Below are 14,057 nucleotides of genomic sequence, written 5' to 3'. Positions count from 1 at the left end.
TCCACACCTATAGCACTGTCACAGGGATGGTGGTGGGGAGGGGTAGGAAGCTCCTTCTGATTTCAGAGAGCATTGCACTGGGGAGCAAGGTCTGTCTCCTCGGAGCGGGAACGTGCTAAGGCAGTTACTGATTGCTTTCCTTGTAAGATATTTACTAATAAACTCCACTTAAATTTACTGGTCTGGTGAATCCATATATCCATGCCTTTAATATGGCAAATATTTCAAAGTTTGGTAGATCTTCTTGTATCTACTATATTTATTTATAACTCTGGTAATATTGGAATTGTTACAAAACTCCCCCTAACATAGCATTAAAATATAAACTACCACTCACTTGAGGTGCTTCTGCTTCACCTCACCCCAAGTCCACTCTCTTTCCAAAGATCTATATGGATTTTATAAAGCTAAAGAATATCGAATCAGACTTCCTTCCATAGAATGGGAGACATCATAGTATCCACTTGTCTATAGCAGCCACCACTGGGGCTTTTCCTCCCCATCTCGCTGTGCACAACATTTGGTTACAGCCTGGATGTCTTGTGCTTTTCCCAGGTCTGCCAGTATCTTCCTAAGCCAACTAATGATAACCCTTTCTCAGCTGGCAACATTTCTTTCCTAAGTTTAAGCTATTCCATGTGTGAACTTTATGTAAGATTCCAAACCTTTTTCATTGAAAGTGTTTGAGGTTTCCATACAACTATTTATTTCTTCAGAACACCATCCTGGAGGCAAATCAATATTCTAACAAGAGATTGGCTCTACTGGTGATAAGGAACTCTTGATTCAGGCAATTCAGCTTTGGTGGTTAGCCCTTTTACCTGGTGTGACCTTGGAAAGAGAATTCATCTGTCTGTGCCTATTTTGTTGCTTGTGCTAAATGATTATTGAAACAGTGTCCACCTTATTGAAAGTTACATAGGGATTAAGTGAATTAATGAAAGTAAAAATCTTAAAATAATGACTAAGCTGTACTACATGGTGATAGCAATTAGTTTTGAAATGACAAGCCTCCTTACTACTCAGTGTCCTAGAAAAACCTAGGCATTATTATTCTAGTACACATAATAATAATAGATAATTGGCCACAGCCAGTTCAAGATTTCAAAACTTGGATGGCCGGGAATTATTTAAAAACTAAATACAAAACTGAATGAAATATATTATTTTAATTCCAAATATACATTTACAAACATGGGAAACATACTGGAAGGAAAGATAGAATTATATTAACAGGCATCTCTGTAGTGAGATGATGGGTCATTTTAATTTTTTCTTGATATAATTTTTAAATTTTAAATAAGCAATGGTAATTTTATTTTTTTCCTACATTTTTCTTAGCCAAAGGGCTAAGAAGCAATGTATTGGGTCTTACGGTGTAGCCCAGGCTGGCCTCAAACTTATTATTCAATAGTTGGGGTTTAAGATATGTTGTCACATCAAGCAATGGTAACTTTAAATTCTAACTTTAACTATAAAATTAATTGGTGTAAAACTTACTTAAAATAATGCCTAAAATTTTATATTGAATTTAAATGAGAATTCAAATGAGGAAAACCATTACATTGTTAAATACTATATTAATATAAGAATTCAATGTATTTGACTAAGAGATTTTTTTTAATGTCTTCTCTGGTAATATGTTCAAAAACTCAGAGATTCATTTACAGTCAAGACATCAGAAAGAAACTAAACAAAATTCCTATATCTGAAGGAACATCCTAGACCATTGCTTGGTTTATGACTGCTAGTGTGGGAGAAAGCCCACAAATATAGACTTGGAAAACTAGAAAGATTCCAATATTACAGAAGTTCTCTGTATATTTGTTATGATCCTGGCATTGGACTGTGTTAATAATATATGGGAATAAGACACATCTTTATTCTAAAAGCGTTCTTAGAAAATTTGAAAACAGTCTCAAGTGTGTTTGTGTCTCAGTACCTGTGCAATATTATCCTAATTATTGCCATTCCAGCTTTTCATATTTTTTAAATATTGACTGGAATGTTGTGCTGCAAGGTAACTCCTTCAGAGAGCACATGGATTTTTAAAGCCAATATAAAGTCTTCATTATTGGCCAGATGGCTACACAGAGAACTTGCCCAAATCATGTAGCCTTGAGCCTTACCATTCTTGACTCTATAGGCACAGAAACCATCTCATGGTTGATACACTTGAATTAGTAAGAACAGTAGTAAGTAGAACTACAGAAATCAAAAGCAAATCTAATACTTTTAGGGACTCTCCCAGACCCATGCACTATGATGGATAAGATCATTGTTCTCATTTCAGCAGGTGTTGGGGGCTACATGCTAAGCTTTTAGGTCAGAATGGTGCCTTGTTACCTGTAACATGGCATCAATTGTGTGAAGATCAGAAGGGGTATTACAACTGAACATATCACATCACACACACACACACACACACACACACACACACACACACACACACACTGTTGTCTGTTAAAGTTGGTGGAACGATCATGAAACTGTGGCTGTATTCCCTCAGTTCCCTGCACAAGTTCAGTTCTCAGGGACCCCATCATATTCAGTAAGGAAATGGTAAGTATGGAAAGGAATACCCAGGAGTACATTCACATTAAACAGAATGATGTCATTAACTAATGTGTATATACATTAAAAAGAATGATGTTCCTAATTTGTACTATAATTTTCTCATCTCTTCAAAGAACTTGTCTTTCTTTGGTCTTGGCTTCATTGTTCTCAAAGTCAGTTCTGGAGAACATGATGCTGAGCTTTGAAGCTGGGGGTCCATGGGATAGATAACCAGTAGTTCTCTAGTTACTTGACTAATTACCACACTACCTTTCTTCAACCAAAAGAAGTCAATGGATCTCAGAAAAAGGTAACTTAAGTGAGGTCAGAGGATCACACTTCACTGACTGCAGAAATAAATCAAGTTAGAGAACATAACTTACTTTACAGAAACACAAAGCTTAGGTAGTCTGGATGCAATCCAGGAGTCCTGTTCATTCCACTAATTCACTTGCTTTGTAAACACTGTAGTTTTAACTGGTCTCTAAGCTTTGCACACCCAAGCACAAAATAAAGGATTTAATAAATGCATTTCTATTGTAAAACATTTTTCTTTTAACTTTATCTAAAGCAATCTTTGTCAATATCTGGAACATTAATCTAAATGTTATTTATCAGTAAAAATTCTGGAGTCAAATATCAGCCTAAGAATCTGAAGGATCAGAGAAGCAGAGAAGCCACAAGTCTTCTCCCACCTGCTCCTTTCCTTCCTTCAAAAGGGCCTGAGATCCCTCTTTGCCCTGCCTTACTGTTTCTGTCCTATCTGTCTACAGTCCTCCAAAACCTCTGTGGTTAATTTTGGTCTGCTAGTTGACAGTTCTGCCCTCTTACTCCAAGAAAGCTTTATTTGTCAGAACACGATCAAAATCACACACACAAAAAAAAAAAAAAATCCAAAAATACTACTCATTTCCAATGGAGTTATAAAATTGTACTTGAGAAGTTAAAGACATGTACTAGAAGGATGGGCTGCAGGCTCGATAAATAAAGTGTTTACTGCTCACATATGAGGATATGAGTTGCAATCCCTAGCTAGAAGTGATGACACAGGTTTGCAATCCCAGCCACAGAGGTGGAGACAAGAAAATCCCTGGATCTTGCTGGAAAGCAAAGCCTAGCCTAATCTGTGAGCCCCAGGTCATAGTGAGAGACTTTGTCTTCAAGCAAATAAAGAGAAAAACAAAAGGGAATGACACCTAAGATTGACCCTGGCCTGACACAAACATACATATGCATACAACTCCTAACACAAGAGCTAGTGGGGCTGGGGTATATCCACATTCTTCATGAGCAAAGAAAAGGGTCTGAAGCCCCAGTTAGTTTAAACCCAATGTCAGGAATAACTAAATAAAGGTTCTTCATATATTCGTGGAAGGGATTTTATCTCTATAACATCCTGTAATTCAGAAGTGTCTCTAATTTCCCTAAACATGGACAGTCTGTGATGACTAAGACCCAAGGTCTGAAAGGCATGGCTCCCTGAGGGATATCAGTCAGGTATGCTTGTGATGGATTGAAAATGCAAATGTATATGTATGATTTTAGCACTCCTCATTGTATGAGGAACCAGCAAAACATGTGTAAATGCCTCCTTTGCTCTGGACCAGTGATGCATATCTGACTGTAGAGGAAGGGCTTTGAGAAATGTGTTTGAGATCACTACCGCCTCTCTGTTTTGTCTAATTATTTTGATGGCCTCATCCTCATGACCATGCAGAAAGCATAGATATGAGGTAAGATCTTTGACTCCCATCAACCTACTTTTTTAACCCATTCTTTTCTGGTTTTCTTTTTTCGGCTTTTCAAGATGGAGTTTCTCTATATAGTTTTGGAGCCTGTCCTGGAACTTGCTCTGTAGACCAGCCTGGTTTTGAACTCACAGAGATCCGGCTCTCCCTGCCTCCCAAGCGCTGGAATTAAAGGCATGTGCCTGGTTTGTAGTCCATTCCTATATATGAATGCAGAAATATTTCAGAATCAGTATGTTTTGCAGAAATTGTAGCAATACAAGGGGAGATGCAAGGATCTTCCTGGGAAGGGGAAATAGAATAGATTCCTCAGATGAGAACAGGAAGGGTTCACCTGTAGGGGACTGGAGGGAGAGAGTGCTGGGAGAGACAACTGGAATTTGGGGAGCATTTCACGAGTGAGGTAGAAACCTGATGCAATGGAAACTCCCAGGAATCCACCAGGGTGACCCCAGCCAAGAGTCCTAGGAATGGAGGATGCAGAATCTGAACTGGCAATTATATGCAACCAGACCAGTGTCTAGCATAATTGTCATCAGAGGGGCTTCCTCCAGCAACTGATGGAAACAGATGCAGAGACGCACAGCCAAACATTAGGTGAAGCTCAGGGAATCCTGCAGAAGAGAGCATGGAAGGACTGTAGGAGCCAGAGGAGTCTGGGACACCACAGAATCAACTAACCAGGACCCAGAGAGGCTCATGGAGACTGAATTGACAACCATTGGAGTCTGTATGTCTCTGACCTTCTGACCTACATCATCTTCGAGTATGTTATGGTTGCATAGCTTGGGGTTCCTACTCCTAACAGTGGGAGCAGAGGCTGTCTCTGACTCTTCTGCCTGCTTTTGGGACCCCTTTCCTCCTACTGGGTTGCCTTAATATGAGGAAAGGTGCCTAGTTATATTATAACTTGATATGCCTTGTTTGGTTGATATCCCTACAAGGCCTGCCTTCTTCTGAAGAGAAAGGAGGAGGAGTGCATTTGGGGAAGAGGGGATGTGCAGTAGGGGAGGACTACTAGGAGGAGAAGAGGGAGGGTATATTGAGATCTTGGATATAATATATGAGAGAAAAAAGATGAAATTATAACAATAATGATCAAATTGTCTCATCTTTTTCTCCTGAAGAATACTCTGGATTGGCAAATGCTTTGACAGTGTTTCATAATCACGGCAGAGTCCTACCTTTACATGAGGCAGCATCCTAATTAGTACAGCAGACTTATAACAACACACACAGAAAAAAAATCCTCAAAATTCAATGGTTAATGCATAAGAAATATATTTCTTTTTCTTGCAATAAACCCCAAAAGATGCCTGTTGGAGTAAGATTGAGGAGCAAGTTCTACATAATCAATTAAGGACTCAGAATTGCAAAGGCCTTGCCACCATCCAGGCATGAGTCTTCCATTTCATCTGGCGACTATGATCCTGTAAGGTCATAAAAGAAAGAGAACATGAAGAAGCAGCTTAGCATACTTTATGTGCGAGCCCTAGAAGAAGAACATCCATCACTCTGGTGATAGCCTAGAGCTTGGTCACATGTCCTCACCTAACTGCAAAGGAAGCTATTAAATGTAGTTTAGCTTTATGCCGGGGAACAGGGGAGAATGGATTTCCAAGGGCAGCTAAAAGTCTTTGCCACAGGCCCTAAAGATGGATTGAACGTTTTTCTAAAGTTATAAGACGAATAATGAAACCATTAGAGAGGTCAGGAAAGGGGGCTCTGCCGAGTTTCTTTTACTTCTGTGTAAGATAGTATTAAGGCACAGCCAAATGCTGCCTTTACTGACTTAGCCTTCATCTGTTTAAGAGGCTGATGAGGTAAGAGCCCCCTAACCTCAACCTGTCTTTGGCAAAAAGATGTACAACAGTGATCTTAATCCACCGGTATTACCTGACAGCTGCATCCAAACTGAAGGTGTAATCTTTGTCCTTCCATTGTCCAGCTCAGTCTTTTGTAAATTGTCTGATTAGTGGTAATAAGATCTAAGAAAAACATCTGGTTAATGCTCAGGGCACTTATAGGCAATGAGATTTTTGCTGTTGTTATTTCTATTCTCTAAAGGAAAAGACAGGAACCACCAAATAGCAGACATAAATTCTAGAGAAAGACGAGAAACTTAAAAAGAACATTTTTCATTGCTATTTTCTCCCTTTGTCATAACATGTAAAAATTATTTCTTCAGTGGGAACAGTATAGTAGTGATAGTGACTGTTCTAGTTTCATTCCTGTTGCCATGACAAACGCCCTGACAAAGGGTAGTATTTTGAAGAGAAAGAGTTTATTTGGCTTTACAGTTCCCGTTCCATCTCAGAGAATAAAAACAAAGCAGAAACTCAAGCAGCTGGTCACATCACATCTACAGTCAAGGTAAAGGACCAAAAATTAAAATTAATAAAAGTTTAAAAACTTGGGCCCTGAAAAGGGAACTTCTAAATACTGGGAATGCCATGGCTGGCCCCTGAGCCCCACTCTCAGAGAAGGGAGGTGACTGTCCTCCACTTGTGTCAGCATTCCTATGTCTGCTAATTGCTGGTCATAAGGTTGTAAAGATCACTCAGGGGATAACTGACAGACCCTGTGACTCTGTAACCCTGCAACCCTGTGCCCTGTCTTATCTTACTCAAATGTATCTTGCTTAAAATATATAGTCATTGCTTTACTCTGTACTTTGTATGACCTTAAGTAACCATGGAAACTCTGAAATTTGTGGCCTTCAACCTTATGGTCTTCCCCCTTTAAAAGCTTCTCTTTTTGTCCAGCTGGCATCTCATTTCCCCACTGTGGAGTAAGATTCAAGCTGGACAGCTTGAACAATAAAAAAAATAATAAACCTTTGCTTTTGCATTGGAGGTGTCCGCTCCTTGGGTTGGTCTGGGGCTCTGCAAACCTGGCACAACAAAGGGTGGAGATGAATGAATATATACACACTGCCTGCTTCTGTTTCTACTTCTCCTAGCTTTCTCTTGCCCTGCCTAGTTCAGGGCAGCTGTGCCCTGAACTAATGCTGCACACAGTATGTTAGCTCTTCCTACATCAGTTAACAACCAGGGGAATTCCCACAAGACATAGCCAAAGGCAACTCTATTTAAATACTTCTTCAGTTGAGCCTCTATTCCCAGGTTATTCTACATTGAGGCAAGTTCAAATTTAATTCTAATTAGCTCAGGGGATAGAGAGATGTCTCAGTGGTTTAGAGAACTTCCTACTATTGAAGACCTGAGTTTGTTCACCACCGCCATGACTGGTGGTTTACAGCTAACTGTAACTACTGCAAGGAATCTGATCCCTTCCTCTGGCCTCCAAAGCCACTACACTCATACAGACACACATATATACATAAGTTTTTTTTTAAAAATAAGAACTTTTTTTTTAATTAACCAGCACTGTGATCATTTCTTAATGTTGAAAGTGGTGGGGAGTGGGGGTACTGTCAAAAGGTAAAGTCTCAAAGCTTCTGCACTGATAAGGAAATTTTCCAAGGACCCTATTGTTTATAACTATTTCCTCCAAGAGGAAGCCTTAATACTCAGGACATAAAGGAAACTTATAAGGTGCCAGAAGCCCCTGAGATTAAAGGATTCTCAGAGCCTCTCTCAAAGACTATAAAGGCAGTGTATCAATCGATTAAGTTTCTGTGGCTGTGACAAAATCCCATGATCCTGAACAAGTTCCAGAGAAAGAATATATTGGGCTTGTGGTTCCAGAGGTTAAGAGCTTCATCATGAGCCCAGCGTTGGTGGCACATGCCTTTAGTCCCAGTACTCAGGAGGCAGAGGCAGGCGGATCTCTGTGAGTTCAAGTCCAGCCTGGTCTACAGAGTGAGTTCCAGGACAACCTCCAAAACAGTACATAGAAACCCTATGGGGTTGGGGGAGTCCATCTCATCATCCAACTAAGAATCTAAGCAATAGTGGAGAGGCTAACTTAAATGACCTTCCCCTATAATGAAATTGATGACTACCTTAAAAGCCATCATAGAGCCTTCACTCAGTAGCTGATGGAAACAGAATCAGAGCTCTACAGCTAAACACTCAGACGAACTCCTGGAATCTAGCTGTAGAGAGGGAGGAGGAATGAGCAAAGGGGTCAAGACCATTCTGGGGAGACCCACAGAAACAACTGACCTGAACAAGACCCCAGTCTGACAGCTGGGAAACCAGTGTGAGACGGAACCAGACTCCCTGAATCTGAGTGTCAGTTGGGGGAATTGGGCAGCCTATGGGGCCTCCAGCAGTGGAACCAGTGTTTATCCCTAGTGCATGAATGAGCTTTGGAAGCCCATTCCCTATGGAGGGATACTCTCTCAGCCTAGATACATGGGGGAGGGCCTGTGTCCTGCCCCAAATGATGTGACAGACTTTGATGATCCCCCATGGAAGATCTCATCCTCCCTGAGGAGTGAATGGGGTGGGCTGGTGGGGGCAACGGGAGGGCAGGAGAGAGAGAGGATTGGGGTTGGTATATAAAATAAAATTGTTTTTAATTTAAATAAAAATTAATTTTAAAAAAGTTCATCATGGGTGGGCAGAATAACAGCAAACATGGCTACAGGAGCAGCAAACTGTGAGGTCACATCTTGATCATTAGGTGGAAAGCAGAGAGAAAGAGGCAATTAGATGTGGTGCAAGGCTTTTAACCTCAAAGTCTACCCCTAGTGATGGACTTCCTCACGCAAGGCTGCACCACCTAAATCTGCCAAATACCAACAATTGGGACCCAAATGCCTGTTACTATGGAGGGGACAGGCAAGAGGGGGATGGACCTTTCTCATTTAAACTACTACAAGCAGTAAACAATTTGTGGGGGAGGAGATATTCCAGCACACTAGTTGTACAGGGACCTCCAAGGATAAGGCTTTCATGACTCATCCATCACCCATGCTGCCTTTTGGTGATGCACTTATGTTTGGGTCACCAATGTTCTCTCTGAAAGTAACCACTCATTATGATTCTGTAAATAATCCCAACAAACTACCTGGTGCATTGAGCTAGACTTAGGTGAACTCATTTATTTTATCTGTTGTTGGTGTCTTATCTAGGATGAATAGACATCTGTTAATGTCTCTCCAGCAAAAGTCACACAGATAGGCCTCTTGAAATCCTGAACTATATGTTATAGCTCCAAATAGCTCCCGTTATACCATAATTTGTTAGTGTGGTTATGTAATTTGTGACTTTCACATACCTCCAGAACATCCAAGGAGGAGAGGTGAATTTGTTTTGACCTACTATTTTATTCCCAGTCCACAGAACTTGGCTGTGTAACAGAAGCCTAATAACATTTAGTAAGAAAATAGAAAGAAATATAGAAATAATGAGAGTTTGAACTTTATTACAAGCTCACGTATTCCAGGCACCAGTGTGAGAGGTTCATATATAGATAGAAAGGTTAGGAGAAAGGAAAGGAAGGGGGAGTGATGTAATTTTATTATAAACTTAAAATTAGAAGAAAACAAAAATGTATTTACAGCCTTCTCTATTCCACTGAGAAAAGAAGGGAGTGAATTTTATACACAATGCCATTTTGTGAGCATCGCATTTGTAATTGCTGTTGTCAAAAAGCATGCCTTGGATTTATATTAATAGGCCCAACTGTTAAAGGATGACGCTGAAGTAGAACATGGAAAATAGTCTCTCAGTCTCTCTGTGCCTCTTTCTCCCACCCCACTTTTGTGTGTGTGTATGTGTGTGTGTGTTTCTGTGTTTGACTCTGTCACACACACACAGACACACCCCTTAATTGTTTTATTATATCGTAAATTAATATAAACTCCACTAAACAACATCCTTCAACTAAAAATTAAAGATTTGCTAGCTCCTGATAATTTTTGTTATATATTGTTATTTTTATAAATAATTTTATGCTTTCTAATAAAAAAACTTACTCCCAGTTTTATATATTTTTGCTACCCTTTAGTTCTATTGGTATGCTACAGTATAAATATTCCTTTTCCTGGCATTTTCACACTTTTATTAGCTCTGCTTCCCTTCTGCACTTTCTTTCTTCCTGACTCTATTTCTTTTCTCATTTTGTTTCTTGCATCCTCCTGTGTTCCCTGATGGAAAGAAGACTCTCAGCCCATCTCAGGCATTCACGAGTGCTTGTCTTTCCAGCGACAGCGGACTTTAGTAAGGCCACAGGCAACAATTTCACTTTTTTTTTTTTTTTTTTTTTTTTTTTTTTTTTTTGAAGAGGCACATACGCCAAAGCTGCAGCCTAGCCCTAAAGAGGAATACCAAATTTGAACTGGGACAGCTTAAGCTGCCCTCTTCTCTAGCATAATGCAATTCGTCCCTGCAATCATGATTTCAGCCAAGGCATCAAGAGGAAAATATGCCTCCGAGTGTCCCTTGCTCTATCCATCTTTATGCTTTTATTTTCAAATAGTATAGAAGCCCTCAAGCTACATTATAGTTCTTTCGAATCCTTATAAAAACAGACTATTTTTTCTTTCTGTAAAGACTCTGCGATGAAAAGGTTATGCTTTGTTTATTTTCATTTCTGAAGACTCCTACTGTTAGCATCGGTGAGGTAGGAATAAATATGTCCAAACAAAATGTCTTATTGGGAAGGCCATCTAGATATATGTCCCGTTTCTGGGACAGTGCTGCCCTCTAGTGTTCAGAACAGGGATATTTTCTTCAACTTCTGACCACTTAAAAACTGGGACTCCCCAAAGAAAGGTGATAACGACTTAGGAATAGCAATGCAGTGGGAATACAATGTGTCATTGTAAGTTATATATGCGCTCAAAGATGCAAAGGGAGAAGTTTTTAAACAAAATTAAGAATTACATCAAATGTTTGGAAACAATTCTGATCATGACAATTAATGAGAAGACTGTAAAACAATCTGAGGTTGACCAGTTGCTTGTGGGACAAATACTGTTATACACAGACAAGTTGTGGCATATAACATTGTGGAGGCCTCTATGTAAATTTATGAGTCTGAAAGAGTCCTTGTGATTATTCTTGTCAGGAGACCATGTGTAAGAACATGCCCTTCCTTTGTAGTCTCTCCCCTTTATTGTCAGGCCTGATGTAAACAGTTCCATTTTTATTCTGGTAACTTTTACCTTTCACATTTCAATCTTATTATTTCCAAGCTCTCTTTGTATGTTTGGCTCTGTTATTATGAGAATCTGATTTTATAAGGTCTATATTCAGAAATCAATGATTACGCTTTAAGTAGTAAATAACACAATAAATGTTGGCAACTTTGTAAGATGCGAATACATATTTTTATTTGCTAAGATCTATTCACAAGCATTTCTAACTGTCATTAGGCACCTCTCAAGTGCACAAGCTCTCTCTGGCTCCCTCCCTCCTTTTTTCCTCCCTCTTCCCAACTATCCTCCTACGTGTGTGTGTGTGTGTGTGTGTGTGTGTGTGTGTGTGTGTGTGTTCATGTGCTCATGCATCAATTTCAGATGTACTTCCTTGAGCACTATTCATCATGTTTCTTGAGACAGAACCTCTCCCTCCCCTGAAACTCATGGAGTAGGATAGGCATCCACTTGTCTCCAACCCATTGGGATTACAAACATATACTATCACACCAAGGTTTTTGTTGTTGTTGTTTGGTTTCTAAATTTGTAGCATTTCCTTCAGTTCAAACTCTGGCCCTTGTGTTTTCACAGCAAGCACTGTACCTTCTAAACTGTCTCCTTCTAAAACTGTCTCCTCGGCCCTGCTTGGAGGTACTTACAACAGAAAACAGCTCCAAGCCAATTCCATACTTTTCCCACAGTCCCCACTCTTCCCTTTGCTCAGACTAACCCTGATGTATTTCTTCCTCAATACTTCCATGAGCAAGCCTGTGGGCTGCTATTAAGCACGCCATAACTCAGCCTTTTCTCACCTGTGCCACCACCTTCTTGATCTACACAAGGGGTGTCTGGGTTAAGGTGATAAGTTTTACATAGTCTCCCTGAAGCCACAGCTCCCCTCCCACCTAGCTTACTTGAGTCTCAGCAGACACTATATATAGTCCCTCAGAAATGGAAAGTGGTTTGCAGCATTCCTCCTCAAATACCTTTCAAATGCCTTCCCTCCTCTCTCAGAGAAAGTCTAACTTCTAGAGCTGACCCACACACCCTATGCTTAAATGATTCTATGCCACATACTATTGTGGGAAATTACCAATACGGAGTCAGGTAGAAATATAAGGGTATTTAATAGGGAAAAGCCTTACTTACAGAGCGACCTAGCCAGCCGGTGGCAGCAGCCTCTACAGCAAGAAGCAAAAAAGAAACTGAAAGCAGTCACACTACATCATTCTGACCACGCCCTCACAAGCGTGGTCAGGCACACCTGTAGCCAGCCCCTAAGAAGGCGTGGCTACAGCTTCCCCTACAACATACTCCCTTACTTGGTTGGTCATCACGACTTCTGAGCAGCTTCTCTAGCAAACAGAATATCCAAAAAGGCTTTAAAATGCTCATGAGCTTATCTAAACTTTAAGCAGATTGTGAACTAACCCTGGCCTCTAATCTCCATTTCCTTGGAATTCTTACTTTGGAAAACTTGTGATCAGGGCTGCTGAAGGAGACCAAGTTGGCATCCATGGTCTGTGCTGCTGCTATCACAGGCCATGTTAAAGTCCTTGGTCCCTGATGCTACTGGAAGCCATGTTAAGATCAGAGGTCTGTCTGTGCATGGATCATGTTGATGTTCATGGTCCTGGCTGTTACAGGTGGTCATGTGGGAGTCCATGATCCATACTGAGGCTGGCTGCTATGGGCAAGGTAGCTTCTTTTGCAGTGGTATAGATGACTGGGTACTCATAATTGAGAATGGGAAACATTAAAGACATGGTGACAACCTCCCCAATCCATCCAAAAATACATAGGAAAAGGAAAAAAGACATGGTCCAAACAGGAAGCTATTAACCAGAGTCCATAAAAATGATAATAAAGATGCTGAAGTATAGCTCTTCACAGCTGATGGCTTGTGAGGGATTTAGGTTGCTTCTAGGTTCTGGCTACTACAAATAATGCTGCTATCAACATAGTTGAACAGATGTCCGCGTTGTATCAAAGTGCATCCTTTGGGTATATGCCTAAGAGTGGAATTGCTGGGTCTCGAGGTAGACTGATTACTGTTTTCCTAAGAAACTGCCATACTGATTTCCAAAGTGTACAAATGTAAGAGTCTGCATTCCTACCAACAATGGAGAAGTGTTCCCCTTTCTCCACATCCTCTCCAGCATCGACTGTCATTTGGTGGTTTTAATTTGAGCCATTCTGACAGGTGTAAGATGTATCTCAGAGTTGTTTTGATTTGCATTTCTCTGATGGCTAAGGATATTGAGCAATTTCTTAAGTGTCTTTTGGTCATTTGAGATTCCTCCATTCCTCCATATTCTCTATTTAGATCTGTACCCCATTTTTAAATTGGATTATTTGGTGTTTTGACTAGCTCCTTGAGTTCTTTGTATATTTTGGAAATCAGCCCTCTGTCAGATGTGGGATTGGTGAAGATCTTTTCCCATTCTGTAGGCTGCCGTTTTGTCTTGATGACTGTGTCTTTTGCCTAACAGAAGCTTCTCAGTTTCAGGAGGTCCCATTTATTAATTGTCAACCTCAGTGTCTGTACTATTGGTTTTATGTTCAGGAAGTGGTCTCCTGTGCCAGTATGTTCAAGGGTACTTACCACTTTTTCTTCTAAGAGGTTCAGTGTGGCTGGATTTATGTTGAGGTCTTTGATCTATTTGGACTTAAGTTTTGTGCATTGTGATAGATATGAA

At 40.2% G+C, this 14,057-nt stretch overlaps 1 long non-coding RNA gene across 2 annotated transcripts; it reads right to left on the bottom strand.

Annotated features, from left to right (window-relative positions):
• Window positions 1–5,560: 5,560 nt before the first annotated feature.
• On the bottom strand, window positions 5,561–12,555 carry LOC103159177. 2 transcript variants are annotated; one of them, XR_003480966.2, is made up of 4 exons: window positions 12,508–12,555; window positions 7,142–7,197; window positions 6,201–6,292; window positions 5,561–5,734 (listed from the first exon to the last, which is right to left on the bottom strand). It is a non-coding gene; the product is annotated as an uncharacterized LOC103159177 (long non-coding RNA). The 2 variants fall into 2 exon arrangements; XR_003480965.2 differs by lacking the exon at window positions 7,142–7,197 and having other exon boundaries at window positions 12,508–12,545.
• Window positions 12,556–14,057: the final 1,502 nt, after the last annotated feature.

Source organism: Cricetulus griseus, assembly GCF_003668045.3.
Source record: "Cricetulus griseus strain 17A/GY chromosome 1 unlocalized genomic scaffold, alternate assembly CriGri-PICRH-1.0 chr1_0, whole genome shotgun sequence".
In the NCBI taxonomy this organism is placed as follows: domain Eukaryota; kingdom Metazoa; phylum Chordata; class Mammalia; order Rodentia; family Cricetidae; genus Cricetulus; species Cricetulus griseus.
This window is presented reverse-complemented; position numbering and strand designations above follow the sequence as displayed.